At 47.6% G+C, this 21,366-nt stretch overlaps 1 protein-coding gene across 9 annotated transcripts in view; it reads left to right on the top strand.

Annotated features, from left to right (window-relative positions):
* The window catches only part of mef2cb (myocyte enhancer factor 2cb), a 425,410-nt gene that overhangs the window by 84,851 nt on the left and 319,193 nt on the right, over nt 1–21,366 (top strand). For 6 of the 9 annotated variants that reach the window (XM_072516244.1, XM_072516246.1, XM_072516243.1 and 3 more), the window contains exon 1: nt 18,616–18,789. The exons of 1 other annotated variant lie outside the window; for it this stretch is intronic. The gene's annotated coding sequence lies outside the window, so the exon portion shown is untranslated. Of the gene's footprint in view, nt 1–18,614; nt 18,790–21,366 lie in introns of those variants that run through there. 2 more of the 9 variants (XM_072516247.1, XM_072516242.1) reach the window with 1 other exon arrangement.

The raw sequence follows: 21,366 nt of genomic DNA, 5'->3' as shown, positions 1-21,366 counted from the left end.
CATTCAGTCCATTTAACCCACTCCTTCCCCAAACTCAATTTCATCAATTTAGTTGCCTGAGGGAAATTGATAACTGTAGATAGGACTATCAAGAAGATAAAACTATGCATATTTTCCGACTCCTGAAGTTGGTATTGAGAATTATAGCATAAAAATGTAATATTTAAACCAATATTATTCATCAGTATTTTTATATTTTCAGAGGTACATGAATGAGAGTATTTTTTAAAGAATATCACAAATGTCTATACTTACTGTCATAGTTTTCAATTCCATGATCATTCAGATCTGGATCCAATTCGTTTTTGGAGATATTAACTTCTTTCGGTTGGAATATTACCTTTCATTTGGCAATCGTAAAGGTTCAAATCCCGAACCTCAAATGAGGCTTACCAATTTTAGTTCTTCTAGTTCCATAATCACTTTTTAAATGATGCAACATCTTTACTTCATCATCATCCATGTTTTTCAAATAAACATTTGCTTTTATATAGGTACCTTCATGATAGCAGAGCATTCCAAAGTGCTTCCAAGCCTATTAAGTACTTTGGAAGTGTGGGCACTCCAGTACTGTAGTGTAGGAAATTTCCAATACTCTAAAGACCTCTATTTCCAATACTCTAAAGACCTCTATTTCCAATACTCTAAAGATACTCTATTGTCCACTAAATCTTTCTGTCATTAAAAGAATTTCAATTTGGTAAGTCAGCCTAACCAACTTGGTTTTAAATCCTCGAATATCTTGTTTGTGTAAACACCTTACCGTCACAATCTTTTGAAGGCAGAGCAGGATTATATGTAAATCATGCTAAATGTGTGTTTACGAGTTATGGAAGGATTTTAATTATCTTAACATTAAATGTTTTCCAGATGCATTCCGGTATTTGATTCACATTGCAGAGAAGTTTCATTTCAACTAGTTATTTTTCTCACTTGTTATTCTGTGATTATTTCCAATTTCCATGACACTGGTTTCCTGTCCAAATGCATTTGATTCCTGTGGAAATCAAGGACAGTATAGGACGCAAGGTGCAAGGGTGTGTTGTTTAGCTAGTTGTTTAAATAGTCTGTTATATAACAAAGGAGCTGATCTACAATGACATGCTCATCGTTGTAGCTGTACTGAGACAAAACTAGAAACCAAGAGCAGAGGTTACTTTTCACATTCAGAGTAGTATTGACAAAAAAAAGATTGAATCAAAACCAAAATACTGTTGATGCTGTAACCCAAAATTAAAACAGAAATGCTGGAAATACACAGGCTGCGTCTGTGAAGAGAGAAACAGAGTTACCTTGCGCCCTTCCCTGCAGTGAGTTTGGTGGTGGGGGTTTTAATCAGGTGGGAGTGTAGCGGACGGGGACGCCACCATTCCGACTCCTGAAGTTGGTATTGAGAATTATAGCATAAAAATGTAATATTTAAACCAATATTATTCATCAGTATTTTTATATTTTCAGAGGTACATGAATGAGAGTATTTTTTAAAGAATATCACAAATGTCTATCCCTATCAAATCCATGACAGTAAGGTCTGTCTTTTTACTGTAATGGAAAATGTAAACAGCAGACAATGGTTTTGATTCTTCAACATCTGGGTTGTGGGCCCAGCACACTTCTGCTGTGCCACTTTCAACAGCCTTCATATTCTGCACCAATTGAGGCAATTAATGCCCATTTAAAGGCCTCATCCTGCCAGCTCTGGTATTAACTCAGTGGCGAGGAGGGGGCTTCTCCACGCAGGGAGCAAGGCAAATAAATCCTGCTGTGTTTGGTTGCGGGTGTCTGGGGATGACAGGTAGTGAGGTCCATTGTTTCTGAGTGCCTAGCTTTCGACCCAGTATCAGGAAATGTCGCCCCCTTCCCACCTGTGCCTGGGTTCCTCCTTGATCCAAGGCCGGCAACTCTCCATAGGTGGAGTCTTCCACCCACTGGGTCCTGCTGAAGGCCTGTCACTGGCTTGTCAAGAGGCAGTGGGCCTTCCTGAAAAGAACTGACTCTCCTTGATACTGGGATAGGAATTCATGTGAACTTCAGGTCTGTTGGAACACATCAATTAGAAGATCTCCAGATACAAAGATGGTTTGTGATTTGCAGGTTTTAAAGGAATATTACTTTGTCAAAACTCTTGTACCTTACTGCGTGCCCCGCTGAGTTCCTTCAATCTGAATTGGCCCAGGTGTAGATCTGACAACACTTATCTGAGTGCCCCTTCTTCTGAATATCTTTCTTATGAAGGCAGAAACAACTCAGGTGGGAATCTGTGAACACACCCTCCATATTCATCTGCATATTGTTCTTTTGCACTAGCCCTACCTTCTTGGGAAAGTCCCTGAAATATTCCTTGAACATCCACTTTGCATTGCTTTTTAAAAATCCTTAAGACTTCTTCTTCTGGAGTCGGCAGGATGTTTGAAAACCATCGTACAGTGCGTGTCCAAGTAATAGGAATTAATCCTTACGAACTGCAATGTCCATGAGCATCAATGCCTCACAGTACATTTTAATGTTCAAAGACCATACTTGGGGTGGCACGGTGGCACAGTGGTTAGCACGGCTGCCTCACAGCACCAGGGACCTGGGTTCAATTCCGGCCTCGGGTGACTGGGTGGAGTTTGCACTTTGTCCCCGTGTCTGCATGGGTTTCCTCTGGTTTCCTCTGGTGGTCCAGTTTTCGTCTGGTGCACCGTCAATTACCACAAGACGAGAATGGTGAAACAATCGAGGCTTTATTGAGCAAGGTGTTGTACCTCCTGTAGCTGGAATCAGAATGGCTGCAGAATCGGAGAGCACACACTTTTATACGCTTTTACCGTTGTACCCTTAATTTACGGGCAGTGCTGTAATACATATAATATGCCACTAATGGTGACTACCACATTCACCCCATGCTAAAAAAAAGAGTCTGGCGGGGGTGGTGGAAAACATTAAAAGTTAAGTCTGTCGGGGACCTTGACCCTCCTCTGCGATCGCCTCAGTCCTGGTGGTGATGTGGGCGCCGACTTGGTCACCTGCGACTCCGGGAGTGTGTTGTCCTCGTCTTCGTCACCCCTGAATGGATCCAGGGGGAGGACGGATCCTCCTGGAGTGGGGGCTGCAGTGAGGTTCGCTGGAGGGAGGATGAGTGACGCAGGGGTGAATGAGGCAACCGGGGGGGAGGCAGTGTCAGGTCGTGGGTGGGGATCCCGCAGGTGCCAGGTCCCGGAGGGAGACTGTGTCTTGTCGCCCGTCGGGGTGTGCCACGTAGGCGTACTGTGGGTTTGCATGTAAGAGGTGGTCCGACTTATGGGTCCGGACATGCTTACGGAGGAGGACGGGTCCAGGAACCGTCAGCCATGTTGGGAGCAAGACCCTGGAGGTGGACTTCCTGGGGAAGGCAAACACACGTTCGTGAGGGGCCTCGTTAGTCGCGGTGCAGAGGAGCGAACGGGATGGAGTGGAGCGCGTCGGGAGGACCTCCTGCCAGCGGGAGACCGGAGATTTTTAGACCGCAGGGCCAGCAGGACAGCCTTCCAGACAGTCCCATTCTCCCTCTGCCCGTTTCCCCGGGGGTTATAGCTGGTCGTCCTGCTCAAGGCGATGTCCATGCTGAGCAGGAACTGACGCAGCTCATCGCTCAAGAAAGAGGATCCCCGATCGCTGTGGATAGAGGTGGGAGAAACAAACGGAGTGAAGATGCAGTGCAGGGCTTTGATTACCGTGGCAGAAGTCATATCGGGGCATGGGATGGTGGAAGGGAATTGTGAGTACTCATCAATCACGTTCAGAAAGTGCGTGTTGCGGTCGGTGGAGGGGAGGGGCACTTTGAAGTCCATGCTGAGGCGTTCAAAGGGGCGGGAGGCCGTCACCAGGTGTGCTCGATCTGGTCGGTAGAAGTGCGGTTTGCACTCCGCGCAGACCTGGCAGTCTCTGGTGACGGTCCTGACCTCCTCAATGGAGCAGGGCCGGTTGCGGGTCTTGATAAAATGGAAGAACCGGGTGACCCCCGGGTGGCAGAGGTCATAGTGGAGAGCCCGAAGTCAGTCCACTTGTGCGCTGGCACATGTACCGTGGGATAGGGCATCAGGGGGCTCGTTGAGCTTCCCCGGGCGACACAAGATCTCGTAATTATAGGTGGAGAGCTCGATCCTCCTCTCAAGATCTTGTCATTTTTTATCTTGCCCCGCTGTGTATTATTAAACATATAGGCAACCGACATTTGGTCAGTGAGGAGAGTGAATGTCCTGCCGGCCAGGTAATGCCTCCAATGTCGCACAGCTTCCACAATGGCTTGGGCCTCCTTTTCAACAGAGGAGTGCCAAATTTCAGAGGCATGTCAGGTGCAGGAAAAGAAGGCCACGGGCCTGCCCGCCTGGTTGAGTGTGGTGGCCAGGGCTACGTCCGATATATCGCTCTCGACGTGAAAGGGGAGGGACTCGTCGACCGCGTGCATGGTGGCCTTGGCGATGTCTGCCGAGATGCAGTTGAACACCTGCCGGGCCTCAGCCGCCAGGGGGAAAACTGTGGGCTGAATGAGTGGGCGGGCATAATTAGGGACCCACTGGGCGTAATAGGAGAAAAACCCCAGGCATTGTTTCAGGGCCTTGGGGCAGTGGGGGAGTGGGAGTTCCAGGAGGGGGCGCATGTGGTCGGGGTCGGGCCCTAGGACTCCATTTTAAACGACATAGCGAAGGGTGGCTAAGCAGTTGGTGCGGAACACGCATTTCTCCTTATAGTATGTGAGATTAAGGAGTTTGGTGGTCTGGAGGAATTTTTGGAGGTTTGCGTTGTGGTCCTCCTGATCGTGGCCGCAGTTGGTGACGTTATCTAGGTGAGGGAAGGTGGCCTGCAGTCCGTACCGGTCAACCATTGGGTCCATCTCTCGCTGGAAGACCGAGACCCCATTAGTGACGCCGAAGGGAACCCTAAGGCCATCGAACGCAGTGTATTGGCGGTCCTCCGGGCGGCTGGGGAGCTGGTGGTAGGCGGACTTCAAGTCCACTGTGGAAAAGACTCGATACTGCGCAATCTGATTGACCATGTCAGATATGCGTGGGGGGGGGTACGCGTTGAGCTGCGTGTACCGATTGATGGTCTGACTGTAGTCAGTGACCATCCTGTGCTTCTCCCCAGTCTTCACTACCACCACTTGAGCTCTCCAGTGGCTGTTGCTGGCCTCAATGATCCCTTCCCGCAGAAGCCGTTGGACCTCCGACCTGATGAAGGTCCTGTCCTGGGCACTGTACCGTCTGCTCCTAGTGGCAACGGGTTTGCAATCTGGGGTGAGGTTCGTAAACAAGGAAGGTGGATCGTCCTTAAGGGTTGTGAGGCCGCAGACGGTGAGGGGGGGGGGGTAGGGGTCCGCTGAATTTTAAAGTCAGGCTTTGGAGATGGCACTGAAAATCCAGGCCGAGTAACAGGGCAGTGCAGAGGTGGGGGAGGACGTAGAGCCGAAAGTTGCTGAACTCTACGCCCTGGACAGTGAGGGTCGCGATGCACGGAATGGGATCCGGAGGCCAGGGAGATTTTCTGGATGACGGGGTGTACCGGGAGGGAACAGCACCTTACCGTAGTGGGCTGGCTGAAGCTCTCAGTGCTCCCGGAGTCAAAGAGGCAGGTCGTCACGGTTGCGGGGTCGGGACTGATCCAGGGTGATCGAGGCGAGCTGCGGCAGATGCTGGGAGGTCCAGGGTTGGTCAGCGGTGGCGGAGGTAGCGGCAGGCGATGAACGGCCAGACGGGCAGTGGTCCGGAGGCGCCGTCCAAAATGGCACCAAAGATGGCGGCACCCACCGGCCGTACGTGGCTTGCGGTGAGGAAGATGGTGGTGCTCACGGGCCACACGTGGCTTGCGAAGGGGAAAATGGTGGCGTCCCTGAGTCACACGTGGGGGGTGTAGGAACACCGGGCCTGGAAATAGTGGCGACCGACCGGGCCTGGCAAACAGCAGCGAAGTGTCCTTTCTACCCACACCCGTTGCAGGTCGCGCGTCGCGCTCCGCGCCGGGCAGCGCTGACTGGGGTGTTAGTTTAGCCCGCAAAAATAACATTTGGGGCCCCCCAGAGTTGGCTGGCTGCTGCGCGGCGCAGGCTTGCGGTGAGCTGGAGTCGGCAGCTGGTGGGGCCCACGATGCCCACGAGGGTGCCGGGCGGTCGGGGACGTAGGACTGAACGTTACGGGAGGCCACTTCTAACGAATTAGCGAGCTGCCTAGTTCCCGCAAGATCGAGCATACCCCCTTCCAGTAGCCGCTGGCGGATGTACGCAGACTTCATGCCCGTGACGTAAGCGTCTCTAAAAGTTCGGTGTGCTGGACTGCCGAAACTGCCTGGCAGTCACAGTTCTCACCTAGGATGTGCAGGGCACGCCAGAAATCATCCAGAGACTCCCCGGGGAATTGCTGTCTCGTAGCCAGGAGGTGCCTGGTGTACACTTGATTCACTGGTCGAACATAATGTCCCTTCAGGAGCTCCATTGCTTCAGAGTAGGTGTGCCCATCCCGGATGAGGGGAAAAATGTCAGGGCTCACCCATGAGTAGAGGACTTGGAGCTTCTGCGAGTCTGAGGGTTCTTCAGCGGCTGTTCTGAGGTAGCTGTGGTAGTCTGTGTACAGGTATTATGGTACCTAGTAATGCTGGAACAACATGGGTAGATATTGTACGTTTCCTATTGGTCAAGCTGTATGGTATCTCCGCCCTGCAAGGCGGGGTATAAGAGCCCGTGCCGCCCCAGCAGCCTTCTTTCTGTACCTGAGCTGCTGGGGGAAACATGGAGCTTATTAAAGCCTTCAGTTGGACTACAACCTCGCTTTAGTGGTCATTGATCGTGCATCAATTTAATAAGCTAGATTTAAAAGGATGGCGCTCCAAATCAAGCCGGAGTGTCTGCAACTCAGCCCCCATGCGGCGAACTCAGCGGCAACCTTCAAGCACTGGCTGGCGTGTTTTAAAGGGTATCTCGGAACGTCCAAAAACATACCCACGGGAGAACAGAAATTTCAAGTCATGCACTCGAGGGTGAGCCTGGAAATTTACACCCTCATCGAGGATGCGGATGACTTCGATGCAGGAATGGAGCTGCTAAAAGGACATTATATTCGCCTGGTAAACCAGTCTATGCCCGACATCTGCTAGCAACGAAGCGACAAATCCCTGGGAATCGCTGGAAGAAGTCTACGTGCGCTCCTGGTGTTGTGGAGAAATTGCAGCTGCCCACAAATTTTGGCGAGGGACCACACAGAACTCTTGATCCGGAACGCTTTTGTGGCAGGTATGCTGTCCTCCCAATTCCGCCAGCGATTGCTGGAAAAAGACACCCTAGGCCTCAAGGAGGCACAGGTCCTTGCCGGCTCCCTGGATGTGGCCTCCAGAAACGCCCGCGCTTACGTTCCCGACCGCGCGGCAGCCCTTTGGGCAGCGTGGAACCCCTCCGCAGCCGACCCCGAGAAATCCCCCATCCCCCCACAAGCTTGTACTGCAAGGCGGCCTGGCAAACCCGGGGGGCCCCGCTGTTACGTTTGCGGGCAGGCTTGGCACCCCCGGTAGCGCTGCCTGGCCTGCGCATCCACCTGCAAGGGATGCGGTGAAAAAGGCCACTTTGTGGTGGTATGCCAAGCCCGTGTGGTCGCGGTCTCCGGCGGCGAATGCGGACCGCCACCACAAACATCTCGACGGTCCCCGTGCGGCCAGCGGGCGCTGCCATCTTCCTCCTCCAGGGCCACGTGCGGCCCCCGGGTGACGCCATCTTGTCCCACGGACACCACGTTCGATGAATGGGCGCCGCCATTTTGTGCACCCCCAGCCATGTGCGACCAATGGGAGCCGCCATCTTGGATGGACTCCCAGGACTCCAGCTCGGCTGACCGCACATCACCCGAAGAGAACACTCAACTGCTGCGATTAGCCTCGGTGACCCTGGATCAGTCCCGGCCTCGAACACTCTCAACTGCTACAACAACAGTACTAATCAACGGGCACAAGCCATCCTGCTTAATCGACTCTGGGAGCACAGAGAGCTTCATACACTCCGACACGGTAAGGCGCTGTTCTCTCCTCGTCGACCCCGTTAATCAAAAAATCTTCCTGGCCTCCAGTTCCCACTCAGTAGAGATAAAGGGGTTTTGTGTAGCAAACCTCACAGTCCAGGGAAGGGAGTTTATAAATTACCGGCTCTATGTCCTTCCCCACCTCTGTGCGGTCACACTCCTAGGTTTAGACTTCCAGTGTAACCTCCAAAGTCGAACTTTCAAATTCGGCGGCCCTATATCCACCTCACTGTCTGCGGCCTTGCAACCCTCAAGGTCGATCCGCCGTCTTTGTTTGCGAACCTCACCCCCGATTGCAAACCCGTCGCCACCAGGAGCACACGGTACAGTGCCCAGGATTGGATCTTTATTGGAACAAAGAACAAAGAACAAAGAAATGTACAGCACAGGAACAGGCCCTTCGGCCCTCCAAGCCCGTGCCGACCATGCTGCCCGACCAAACTACAATCTTCTACACTTCCTGGGTCCGTATCCCTCGATTCCCATCCTATTCATGTATTTGTCAAGGTGCCCCTTAAATGTCACTATCATCCCTGCTTCCACCACCTCCTCCGGTAGCGAGTTCCAGGCACCCACTACCCTCTGTGTAAAAAACTTGCCTCGTGCATCTACTCTAAACCTTTCCCCTCTCACCTTAAACCTATGCCCCCTAGTAATTGACCCCTCTACCCTGGGGAAAAGCCTCTGACTGTCCACTCTGTCTATGCCCCTCATAATTTTGGAGACCTCTGTCAGGTCGCCCCTCCACCTCCGTCGTTCCAGTGAGAACAAACCGAGTTTATTCAACCGCTCCTCAAAGCTAATGCCCTCCATACCAGGCAACATTCTGGTAAATCTCTTCTGCACCCTCTCTAAAGCCTCCACATCATTCTGGTAGTGTGGCGACCAGAATTGAACACTATACTCCAAGTGTGGCCTAACTAAGGTTCTATACAGCTGCAACATGACTTGCCAATTCTTATACTCAATGACCCGGCCAATGAAGGCAAGCATGCCGTATGCCTTCTTGACTACCTTCTCCACCTGTGTTGCCCCTTTCAGTGACCTGTGGACCTGTACACCTAGATCTCTCTGACTTTCAATACTCTTGAGGGTTCTACCATTCACTGTATATTCCCTACCTGCATTCGACCTTCCAAAATGCATTACCTCACATTTGTCCGGATTAAACTCCATCTGCCATCTCTCCGCCCAAGTCTCCAAACAATCTAAATCCTGCTGTATCCTCTGACAGTCCTCATCGCTATCCGCAATTCCACTAACCTTTGTGTCGTCTGCAAACTTACTAATCAGACCAGTTACATTTTCCTCCAAATCATTTATATATACTACAAACAGCAAAGGTCCCAGCACTGATCCCTGCGGAACACCACTGGTCACAGCCCTCCAATTAGAAAAGCATCCTTCCATTGCTACTCTCTGCCTTCAATGACCTAGCCAGTTCTGTATCCACCTTGCCAGCTCACCCCTGATCCCATGTGACTTCACCTTTTGTACTAGTCTACCATGAGGGACCTTGTCAAAGGCCTTACTGAAGTCCATATAGACAACATCCACTGCCCTACCTGCATCAATCATCTTTGTGACCTCCTCGAAAAACTCTATCAAGTTAGTGAAACACGACCTCCCCTTCACAAAACCATGCTGCCTCTCACTAATACGTCCATTTGCTTCCAAATGGGAGTAGATCCTGTCTCGAAGAATTCTCTCCAGTAATTTCCCTACCACTGAAGTAAGGCTCACCGGCCTGTAGTTCCCTGGATTATCCTTGCTACCCTCCTTAAACAGAGGAACAACATTGGTTATTCTACAGTCCTCCGGGACATCACCTGAAGACAGTGAGGATCCAAAGATTTCTGTCAAGGCCTCAGCAATTTCCTCTCCAGCCTCCTTCAGTATTCTGGGGTAGATCCCATCAGGCCCTGGCGAATTACCTACCTTAATATTTTTTAAGACGCCCAACACCTCGTCTTTTTGGATCTCAATGTGACCCAGGCTATCTACACACCCTTCTCCAGACTCAACATCTACCAATTTCTTCTCTTTGGTGAATACTGATGCAAAGTATTCATTTAGTACCTCGCCCATTTCCTCTGGCTCCACACATAGATTCCCTTGCCTATTCTTCAGTCGGCCAACCCTTTCCCTGGCTACCCTCTTGCTTTTTATGTACGTGTAAAAAGCCTTGGGATTTTCCTTAACCCTATTTGCCAATGACTTTTCGTGACCCCTTCTAGCCCTCCTGACTCCTTGCTTAATTCCTTCCTACTTTCCTTATATTCCACACAGGCGTTGTCTGTTCCTGGCCTTTTAGCCCTGACAAATGCCTCCTTTTTCTTTTTGACGAGGCCTACAATATCTCTCGTTATCCAAGGTTCCCGAAAATTGCCGTATTTATCCTTCTTCCTCACAGGAACATGCCGGTCCTGAATTCCTTTCAACTGACACTTGAAAGCCTCCCACATGTCAGATGTTGATTTGCCCTCAAATATCCGCCCCCAATCTAGGTTCTTCAGTTCCCGCCCAATATTGTTATAAATAGCCTTCCCCCAATTTAGCACATTCACCCTAGGACCACTCTTATCCTTGTCCACCAGCACGTTAAAACTTACTGAATTGTGGTCACTGTTCCCAAAATGCTCCCCTACTGAAACATCTACCACCTGGCCGGGCTCATTTCCCAATACCAGGTCCAGTACCGCCCCTTCCCTAGTTGGACTGTCTACATATTGTTTTAAGAAGCCCTCCTGGATGCTCCTTACAAACTCTGCCCCGTCTAAGCCCCTGGCACGAAGTGAGTCCCAGTCAATATTGGGGAAGTTGAAGTCTCCCATCACCACAACCCTGTTGTTTTTACTCTTTTCCAAAATCTGTCTACCTATCTGCTCCTCTATCTCCCGCTGGCTGTTGGGAGGCCTGTAGTAAACCCCCAACATTGTGACTGCACCCTTCTTATTCCTGATCTCTACCCATATAGCCTCACTGCCCTCTGAGGTGTCCTGTGATATCCTCCCTAACCAGTAGCGCAACTCCGCCACCCCTTTTACATCCCCCTCTATCCCGCCTGAAACATCTAAATCCTGGAACGTTTAGCTGCCAATCCTGCCCTTCCCTCAACCAGGTATCTGTAAATGCAACAACATCATAGTTCCAAGTACTAATCCAAGCTCTAAGTTCATCTGCCTTACCCGTAATACTTCTTGCATTAAAACATATGCACTTCAGGCCACCAGACCCGCTGTGTTCAGCAACTTCTCCCTGTCTGCTCTGCCTCAGAGCCACACTGTCCCTATTCCCTAGTTCTCCCTCAATGCTCTCACCTTCTGACCTAGTGCTCCCGTGCCCATCCCCCTGCCATACTCGTTTCAACCCTCAGGTCCAAAGGCTACTGAGGGAAGGAGTCATTGAAGCTAGCAACAGTCTCTGGAGTGCTCAAGTAGTGGTGTTAAAGACCGGGGAGAAACATAGGATGGTCATCGACTACAGTCAGACCATCAACAGGTTTATGCAGCTGGAAGTGTACCCTCTGCCCCGCATATCCGACCTGGTAAACAGGATCGCGCATTACAAGGTCTTCTCCACGGTGGATCTTAAGTCCGCCTACCACCAGCTCCCCATCCGCACTAGTGACCGCAAATACACTGCCTTCAAGGCAGATGGGCGGCTCTATCACTTCTTAAGGGTGCCCTTCGGTGTCACCAACGGGGTCTCGGTCTTCCAGCGCGAGATGGACCGAATGGTTGACCGGTACGGTTTACGGGCAACATTCTCGTATCTCGATAATGTCACCATCTGCAGCCACGACCAGCAGGACAAATACACCAACATCCGAAAATTCGCCAGTCGGCAAAGATCCTTAACCTTACATATAACAAGGATAAATGCGTGTTTAGCACCGGCCGCCAAGCCATCCTCGGCTACGTAGTGCGAAATGGAGTTATAGGCCCCGACCCTGAACGCATGCGCCCCCTTATGGAGTTCCCCCTCCCTCACTGCTCCAAGGCCCTTAAGCACTGCCTAGGGTTTTTCTCTTACTGTGCCCAGTAGGTCCTTAACTATGCGGACAAATCCCGTCCCCTGATCCAATCCACAGTTTTTCCCCTGCGCTAGAGGCCCGGCAGGCCTTCAGCTGCATCAAAGCAGACATTGCAAAGGCCACGATGCACGCCATCGACGAGTCCCTCCCCTTCCAGGTCGAGAGCAACGCGTCTGACGTAGCTCTGGCGGCCACCCTCAACCAAGCGGGCAGACCTGTGGCCTTCTTCTCACGTACCCTCCATGCTTCCGAAATCTGCCACTCCTCAGTCGAAAAGGAGGCCCTGGCCATAGTAGAAGCTGTGCGACATTGGAGGCATTACCTGGCCGGCAGGAGATTCACACTCCTCACTGACCAACGGTCAGTTGCTTTCATGTTTGATAATGCACAGAGGGGCAAGATAAAAAGCGATAAGATCTTGCGGTGGAGGATCGAACTCTCCACCTACAACTACGAGATCTTGTATCGTCGCGGGAAGCTAAATGAGCCTCCTGATGCCCTGTCCCGCGGCACATGTGCCAACGCACAAGTGGACTGCCTCCGAGCCCTCCACGAGGACCTCTGCCAGCCGGGGGTCACTCGCTTTTTCCACTTCATCAAGACCCGCAACCTGCCCTATTCCATCGAGGAGGTCAGGACAGCCACCAGGGACTGCCAAATCTGCGCGGAGTGCAAACTGCACTTCTACCGGCCAGAGAAAGCGCACCTGATAAAGGCTTCCCGTCCCTTTTAATGCCTCAGCATGGACTTCAAAGGCCCCCTCCCCTCCACCGACCACAACACGTACTTCCTGAACATGATTGACGAGTACTCCCGGTTCCCATTCACCATCCCCTGCCCCGACATGACCGCAACCACCATCATCAAGGCCCTCCATAGCATCTTTGCACTGTTCGGGTTCCCCGCTTACATACATAGTGATAGGGGGTCCTCCTTTATGAGCGACGAACTGCATCAATTCCTGCTCAGCAAGGGCATCGCCTTGAGCAGGACGACCAGTTACAGCCCGCCCGGGGTAACGGACAGGTAGAGAGAGAGAACGGAACGGTCTGGAAGACCGTCCTACTGGCCCTACGGTCCAGGAATCTCCCAGTCTCCCGCTGGCAGGAAGTCCTCCCGGATGCCCTCCACTCCATCCGGTCACTGCTTTGTACCACAACCAACCAAACACCTCACGAATGCCTCCTTGCTTCCCCAGGAAGTCCTCCTCTGGGACTTCGCTCCCGACCTCGCTGGCAGCTCCCAGACCCATTCTGCTCCGAAAACACGTGCGGGCGCACAAGTCGGACCCGTTGGTCGAGAGGGTCCATCGTCTCCACGCTATCCCCCAGTATGCGTACCCCAACTGCTGACAAGATAGTCTCCCTACGAGACCTGGTGCCCGCCGGATCCCCACGCACACCCCAGCCACCAGTCCCACCCTCCCTCCCACCAGTGCACCTTACAGGAGGATCGGTCCTTCCACCTGCCCCGACTAGGACCCCCCACCACCGACGCACCCCGCAGACGATTCCTTCCCAGGTCAACCATTTTCCCCACCAGCACCGTCTAGGGGTGTTGAAGCTGCCACAGAGATCGGGGCCACGTTCCTGGAGTCACAGACGCCCGAGCCTCCACCGGAGTCACCACCGAAGCTCCGACGATCACAGAGGACGACCAGGGCCCCCGATCGACTGATTGCTTCATTTTAATTGTAATCTGTAAATATAAACCATCAAATGGACATAGCTATCAGACTTGTAAATAGTGACTAAACACTGTAGGGAGGTATTACGGTACCTCCATAACTAATTATGCCATGTTGCCATGTTTTGTAGTTTCAGGCCACCACCCCGCCGGACTCTTTTTATCAGGGGGTGAATGTGGTATTGTAGATATTATGGTACCTGATAGGCTAAAGCACCATTGGTGGAAACTGTATGCTTTCTATTGGTTAGAATGTGTGTTAGCTCCACCCTGATAGGTGGGTATAAGAACCCGTGCCGCCCCAGCAGCCTTCATTCTGTCCCTGAGCTGCTGGGGGAAACATATGGCTTATTCAAGCCTTCAGTTGCACTACAACCTCACTTTAGTGGTCATTGATCGTGCATCAAGTGGTATTGTCAATGGACTAGTAATCCAGAGACCCAGGGTAATGCTCTGGGGATTGTTGCCATCTGGGATGGCCACTTCCAGAATACAAAATGGACGCTCACAAAGAATCTAGGGAAATGTGGACAACAAGCAGGCACAGTGCTTGAATGTATATTTGGGAAGCAGTTACCAGACGGAATCGAAACTCTGGGTCGATTAGCATATTGATGGCCCATGTCCGAGGAACAAAGGACTAACACTCAGGTAGTTGATACTGTTAAAGACATCCCAACGCCAGAAAGACACAAACAAAGCAAGGCCAACGGCCACCTAAGACACGCCCAGCCATCAGGGCACCCACCCCTTTTATTGGTTAAGATCGATAACAATGATCGAGAAGCTGCCCAATTAATTGGGACCAAGTTTAAGGCCTGCCTAAAAGCACGCGAAGCCCCTCCAAGTATAAAAAGGAACCCCCACGAGATTCGCTCTCTTGGATTTGGCTCTCAGGCGGAGAGACCCATCCACCAGCATCACCAGAAGCAAGTAAGTTCAAGGTCAACGCTCGCTACAAAATGGACGACCTTAGCTGTTCTTCTGTATCTCTTCGAACCCAACAGCCTCAGATCCGAACAACGGCCATTGTTTCTCTGACTAAGTGGGCACCAGAAGTTAAGTATAGGCGTTAAAGTTAGAGATAGTTTAGTTTGTAGTACTGTTGTGCATGAGTAGATCTTACTGTGTGTGCAAATAAATAATATTGACTTTGAACTAACTAACTGGTGTATTGGCTCTTTGATCGGTATTCGGGTTGAACCTTGTGGTGGTATCGAGAGATACCTGGCGACACTGAAAGTAGAAACATAATTAGGATTAAGAAAGGCGACCATATTGACCGCCATATTTATAACCAGATAAACAGAGCAACAGGACAAGGGTTTGAATCCCACCAGGGCAGATAGTGGAATTTGAATTCAATAGAAATCTGGAATTATAAGTCTAATGATGACCATGAAACCATTGCCAATCATCGTAAAACCCCATCTGGTTCACTAATGTCCGTTAGGGAAGGAAATATGTTGTCCTTATCTGGTCTGGCCTACATGTGACTCCAGACCCACAGCAACGCCCTCAGGGATCGACAACAAATGCTGGCCCGGCCAGTGGCGCACACATCCCCCCAAAAAAATATTGATAAAATGGTAATAGCCCTTGATGCTGCTCCCCTTCCCCGCACTCCCGTGACCCCCAGCCTGTTACCCTCATCCCACCATCACTCACATGTGGCTTGTGATCCTGTGGTGATACTGAGCCTTGAGTAGATGTTATACTGGCATCAGCCACTGCCATTCAATGGATCTGCTGGCCTCTGACTGGCTGGCAACTCTCGGCAGGTGAGTCTTCTACCCCCGGGATCTTTGATCCTGGGGAAGGTCCAATGGCCAACGAAAGTGCCTGAGTGTCATTTAATAAAATGGGCCATCCCTAAAAAAAGTGAGCAGGTTTGTCATCAGCTCTCCAGCTGGCAGGCGAGACCCCCGTCACCTCCATCAAACACCACCCACAGTGTTAACAGAAAGGCAACATGTAAATAGAATCTTGCCAGCAGAATTTGGCTTAAGATGTGGGTGTCTTGCATTCTTTTTCACTGTTCTCTCTAATGCGGTCATGCTGGAACAGGGGATGATAAACTCTAATGATGTGAGACATTTTTATTTGAGTGTCCTGTGAAGCATATTTCCTCTATCCGGTAGATTTGAATATTATACATTTGAATTACTTGCTCAGGGAAACGTAATACTTGTATTGCTTGTTCTTTGGGGCCGCCAATAATATTGCTTGGTTTACTTGTCAGCCTAATGACAGACTGCGAACAACAGCTTCCATACCTCAGCTCCTGCAGCATAACTATTTGAAAATAGTCTTGTGTCTACATAAAAATCTTTGATAGTTATTTCCCTTTTCATATCATGCATACATGATTGGAATACAAAATTTGTCCAATTATTCATAGATTAATATTAATTTCAATGAATGTTGAAATAAACTATGGTGAAATGTTAAGAGTCAATATTACCAGCGTCTGTCACCAAATAATATTATGACAAAGGCAATTGACCGTGTCAAATAATTCTAATTTTAGGTTGTATTAACGTAGGTGTCTGGATTTTTGTGACCCAGAATCGAACACAAAGGAGGGAGTTGGGCAACTTTTAAAACAGCATTGTTTATACATTTAAAAGTACAAAGGAGACATTGTCAGAGTAGCAGTCTTCAAAATAAAACTTCTGAATGGTAAAGGCACTCATGAGATCATTGTGTTTGCACTGGCTGGACATGAGCACCACAGAACTGGTAATGGCCACCGTGCTTGCCAGAATGATGTTATTGCTATATTGATGTGAGGTTTGCTGTAGTATAATTGTTACTTCTGGACATAAAACATCATCATTCCATTTCCACAGATTATGGGGTTTGATTTTGATGTCACATGGAAATGGCCTTGTCCGGTAATAGATTGGTTCTTGATGACATGACTATGGAACACAAAACTGCTCTTGACGCACAGTTTGATAATAGTGCACTCAGTTGCATTAAGCAACTCTGAAATTGCACTGGTGCTACAGTGCCTTCAAATGTAGACAGATTAACAGAGACATACGAGTAATCTGGTTCAAAGTTCACTTTAGTATTCTTCAGTTTGAGAGCTGAAAGCGCTAGATGATAATTCAAAACACCATTCATGGTATTATTTATTGTTATTTATTATTATTCTTTGCACCCTGCAGGTAGCCTTATTGCTGCTATTCATAAATGATACGTTTCATTGTTAATCTTGTAATATTATTAAGTCATTAAATGTAATAGTATCTTAGAAGCATTTTTCTTCTTGTTGTGGAAACACAAAACAAGAAACATCACTGTGTTTAGTAGAACTTAAAAGGGAAAATCTGATAACACATCTTTTTTCTTTCTTCTTTGACGTATTGGCACGATTTGGGGTTTGGGCCTAGGTAGGGTGCATTTTCAGAGGGTCGGTGTAGACTCAATGGGCCAAATGGCCTCCTTCTGCATTGTAGGGATTATATGATTCTATGATCTGGTTAGATCTTGCGAGACGTTGCAATCTAGATCCCGCCCAAAATGGGCAAGACCTGTCTCGCACAGGTAAGTGAGTTTAAAAACCTACTTAGTCGGCCACCCAGCATCTATCGTCTTCACTGAGGGGACCCCAGCCGAGAGCCGATTAGGACTGGTTCCACAAATATGGACCAGGCGTACCGGCACTTTGTGGGGGGTCTCCCAGGTGATCAGAGAATCCCGGATGGTCGGTATCTGGGTAGGGTAGCACCTTGTCACTGCTGGTGCCACCTGGGTACCTTGGCAGCGCCAGGCAAGCATCTATGTGGCACTGCCAGGGTGCCAAGTTCCACTGCCAGGGTGCCAGGCTGGCATTTTGCCCACATCAGGGATCAGGTCCAGGGGTGCCCTTCCGATGTGAGGTGAGTTTCCGGGTTCCCGAGGACCACCTTACAGGTGAGTTGGGTCGTTAGGGGAGTCTGAGGGTCGCGTTGGAGGGTTGAAAGATTGGAGTGCCATTTAAAAATGGGGTCCCAATCTTTTTGTGCACTGAAGAGCTCCGCTCCACTACAAGCGCCGGGAACAATACTGCTAACCCCGCCTAGAACTGACTCTGATTGTTTTTTGGATAGATCGCGCCCAATATTTCTCTTTCATAAGCCAAACATTCTTTCTTTAGAATTTAAAACAGTAGATTTTGCATGGCTTATTTATCGGTATCATAAATAATGTAACTCGGGGTTTATCCAAATTTCACTTGTATCGCTATTGAATGGTTACTCCTTAATCTACTTCTTCACAAAATACAAACTGTAGAGTTCAAACAATAAAACATTATCACATATCGATTTGGTATATTACTTTCTACTTGGGTTAATGTTTTAACTCTTTCCCTGATACTAGTGACAGAGAATTATGAATTTCAATTAGTTTCCTACAACAGACTAACAGTTAATATCCTGAAGACTAAACTTTCCATGTTTAAAAAAATTGGAAGAACTATGACAGTGAAGTTTCTACTTGTGCAACTAATCCAACTTAGCAAGCAATGTTATCTTACGTCAACCTAAAAATTGCAATATATTAACTGCTAAATATAGTTTACTGCTGTAAGAATAATTTTCAGTTAGAAGTAAAACATTACTTTCTGCCATATGTAAGTAATTTAATTGGCAAAATACATGATTTTTGCATAAGACTCCAGATTTCATTTTCCATCTAAACCCTGTTCATGCTTACTTGGGCACTAGTCCGATTTCTCTTGCCAGAACTGACAAAGGTCTGACTGTTAGTGATACCTTCCAGGGCTAAATTTACCCCAGAGTGACAGAAACAGGTGGACACAGGGCAACCAGCCACTTGTGCAAAGCATCATGCAACCATAGGTCAACATCGAAAGGGGAAAAAGACTGTCTTCAGTGTGGAAACAGACCGAAGCAAGCTCATCCCGAAGAGGGGGGTTTCTCTTCAAAGCCAGCTGGTCTGGCTTTTACTTCAGGATTTTGTTTTTACCTGCAGCCTTTGATCATCCGAGCCTGCAGCAGGTGCTGCAGAGCATAGAAAGAAGGAAAGAGGACATTGGTGAGTTTTTGGACCAAAAAGTAACAAAACATCAAAATTTACATGTTAAGCCTCCATTGCAACATTTGTGAGAAGCTTTACCTGAAAGCAAAGAAAACAGTTATAGCCGAACTAATAAGTGAAATATTCCGAAATAGTGTTTTTATTTTAAAAAGTAATATGGCATAAGTGGTTATTATATTAAAGTACAAATACTTAAAAGTTTGAAGGTTTTGCCTATTGTTGTGCATAGTGAACCAAGGAAAGTTTGAAAACTGTCTAATATGTTTCTAAGTGAAACAAGCGAGCATTATATTTAAGGCAAAACTGATATGTCTTTCATTAAATGGCAATATGTTTAAATTAGACTTCCATTAAAATAAATAATTTTGATATGCTTGTATTCTAAGAGTCAACTATATTTTACTAGCTATAATTGATTGTTATTTCTTCTGAAGCATCTGGGTAAATCTTACTTTTGTTGTTATCAGCACACTAAGTAAAGCTATATATGGAATTATCTTAAGTATTAACTCAATAAAAAGAGTTTAAGTGCTGTATAAAGCCACAACCTTTTTTATGCTGCCACCACAGACCTTTAACACCTTGCTAACCTACTCCTCAGATAAGGTCAGCGTTATGTACAACCAGCTTTGAAATAACAAACACGCATTTAATACCACATATCTCTATTGAATATAATTTCTGTAAATGCAAACTTTGGTTTTCATAGTTAAATCAGTTGTAACAGATGCACAGAGCAAACATGGCTCGATATTGATATTAATCTTTGATTTGAGTAAATCCAACAGCTGGTTATTATATGTAGGTGCCTTAGCAGTACATTCAAAACTTGTCTTTTGCTGTTTTTATCAAATTACCCTTTTCATTTATTAGTACTTAAGATTAATTTCATTAAATGGAAACAGTTAAGATATCACCAGTGATTTGTTTAAGCTAATCAGATATAGTCTGAATTCCAAAAACTGGTCGACATAATCTTGACTTTGACATACATAATTTACAGCTGTCCTCTAGGTCATGCTTCTAATGTAGGTTTCAGCAATGCCAGGTTCTGTAGACTCACTGCAAATAAGAAATTGATACTTCATTGAGTTCCATTGCAACATCGAATAACAACTACTTTAGAATTGAAATTTAGGACAGATGTGGAAGGAACATTACAATTCAGTCATTGGAATTTAACCGTCATTGAAATTAGAATGCAAACACTTGTATTTTACATGGACTTTAACATTGCTTGCAAGGTCAATAATTGAGGTGGGGTATACAGAAACGACTCGATGGTGTACATGAACTTGAGACAGAATTTGCTTTGACTTGAACAGATTTAAAAAGACTAGATTATTTCCCCTTCAGCCAATCAACTTGATTGTGAAGTCACATGAAAACCATAAATATTTCAATCTGCCTCATTGATTTCTATAAACTGAGTTCAAATCTATGAACTTGTGAAATGCTTCAAATCAAACACTGATGTTGCAAATCTGAAACTAATTTATGACTTCATATCTAATCTTTTACCGTAATTTTACCGTAAAATAATAATAAATGTGATGGGACTTTATTATTTCAATAGGCATGTGATTATTCTTTGAGATATTTTCTGCTCTTTCTCTTTGGGCAGACTACTTTTGAAACAGTAAAATCAGATGGTCTGAATTTATCATGCGATTTTGAGTTTGGTTACAAAGTAGCCAAATCATTATATAACTATGACTAATAAAATAAATAATAGCAATAACGTAAGTAGAAATAAGCAATACCAGAGGCAGGTTTGCAAACTCATTTGACCTCCCACACACACTTTACTATAGGGTTATACAATACCATTACAAATGTAGGGCTTTTGTATTTGCATTCCTTTGCATGTCAACAGAATACAAATGTGTCCCAGAGAGTCAACTGGTTTATGTTTCCTTACAGAAATGGTTAGAATTGCAAAACATGATTTGCAAAATATGCTTAAAAGATTTACAAACTTTGGATGAGATTCCATCACCATAAATCGGTGGCTTTGTAAATTAGATGCCGAGCTATTGGGTTCAATGTTAATGGAAAAGGGGTGTACTGGTGGAATACACAAGAACACAAGACATAGAATCAGTAGACTACATGGCCCGTCGAGCCTGCTCCACCATTCAGTCCGATCATGACTGATCTTGGGTTTCAAAACCACTTTTCCTCCTGGTTCCCTTATGCCTTGATTGCCTGAGACCAAAAATCTGTCTGTCCCAACCTTAAATGTATTCAACGATGGAGCATCTACAATCCTCCGGGGTACAATCCCAAAAGCTCTAGTGAAGTTATCATGAATCTGGTGCAGTTTGGCTAGAATTGACTTATTCAGTGATTACACAGCAGTGGTGCTTGGTCTCGTGAAACTGTTTCAAAAACAGAAACTTTCCCTTTTGGTGGAGGGATAAATGACCAGGGGGCATAGAATTAAGGCAGGATGTTTAGAAGGGTTGTGAGAGAAAGTTTTTTCAACCGAGAGGGTGGTGGGAGTTTAGAACTCACTGCCTGAAAGGGCGGTGGAGGCAGAGAGCCTCAAAACATTTAAGAAGTAGTTAGATA

This window comes from Scyliorhinus torazame, chromosome 9 (assembly GCF_047496885.1).
Source record: "Scyliorhinus torazame isolate Kashiwa2021f chromosome 9, sScyTor2.1, whole genome shotgun sequence".
Lineage (NCBI taxonomy): Eukaryota > Metazoa > Chordata > Chondrichthyes > Carcharhiniformes > Scyliorhinidae > Scyliorhinus > Scyliorhinus torazame.
This window is presented reverse-complemented; position numbering and strand designations above follow the sequence as displayed.